This window comes from Dermacentor variabilis, unplaced genomic scaffold (assembly GCF_050947875.1).
Source record: "Dermacentor variabilis isolate Ectoservices unplaced genomic scaffold, ASM5094787v1 scaffold_20, whole genome shotgun sequence".
Taxonomy (NCBI): Eukaryota; Metazoa; Arthropoda; class Arachnida; order Ixodida; family Ixodidae; genus Dermacentor; species Dermacentor variabilis.
Genome location: NW_027460368.1, coordinates 3,483,550 through 3,484,334, shown reverse-complemented (window position 1 = coordinate 3,484,334; position 785 = coordinate 3,483,550). Strand labels below are relative to the sequence as shown.

Sequence of the window (785 nt, the reverse complement as noted above, 5' to 3'; positions counted from 1 at the left end):
GACGCTCCCTTACGATCTACCGACTGAGCTACTCGCGCCTGAAAGGAGCGCTACCCAAACTTTCGTCTGCATAGAAAAAGTACCGTTGGGAAAAAAAAGCTAAACCATCATTCAAGACCGTTAAGTTAAGTGCCTAAGAGTCCACGAGACAGAGCTACTCGCGCCAGCTCAGAAGGATTCAAAACTTTAGTACGCATAGAAAAGGAAAGAGATTACTGACTACCGCGAGCAGGGCCTCGAACCCTGGACCGTTAAGTTAAAAGCCTAACGCTCTACCGACTGAGCTACTCGGGCTTTTTTCTCTTTATTGCCGTATTTCTTCACGTACAATGGACAATACATGTTGGAATTCGACTTACATACACTTGATTACGTTGTTTTAAAAATGAGATTGGTACTTTATCTCGTATTGTTAGGTTAGTAGTGTTAGCAACTGATCAAACAATGGTAGCCATTCTGGAGCATCGGTAAGTGTCCTGTAGACGTTGCGAACGTACATAATGCCCTCTCTGAAGTATACTTTTGACGGTTGTGGTTTAACATGATCGTGTCCTACATCCATGCGCGTTTTCCATACACTATGCATTGTCAACATCACGATATCACATGGCACGTCCCCTGCCTTATCAAAGGGCAAGAATCTTATCCCATGAGGTGTAAGAGGAAATTGCTTTTCCTGTGTCCTCTGTAATATGTCCCACAGAAAAACAGAGTCTGTGCAGTCCAAAAATATGTGTTCGATGTTTTGAGCTCATTGCATATTATACAATTAGAACTCCAGCGCA

At 43.2% G+C, this 785-nt stretch overlaps 1 non-coding gene across 1 annotated transcript; it reads right to left on the bottom strand.

Annotated features, from left to right (window-relative positions):
• Nucleotides 1-220: 220 nt before the first annotated feature.
• On the bottom strand, nt 221-294 carry TRNAK-UUU (transfer RNA lysine (anticodon UUU)). Its single transcript has one exon. It is a non-coding gene; the product is annotated as a tRNA-Lys (tRNA).
• Between the last annotated feature and the right edge of the window lie 491 nt (nt 295-785).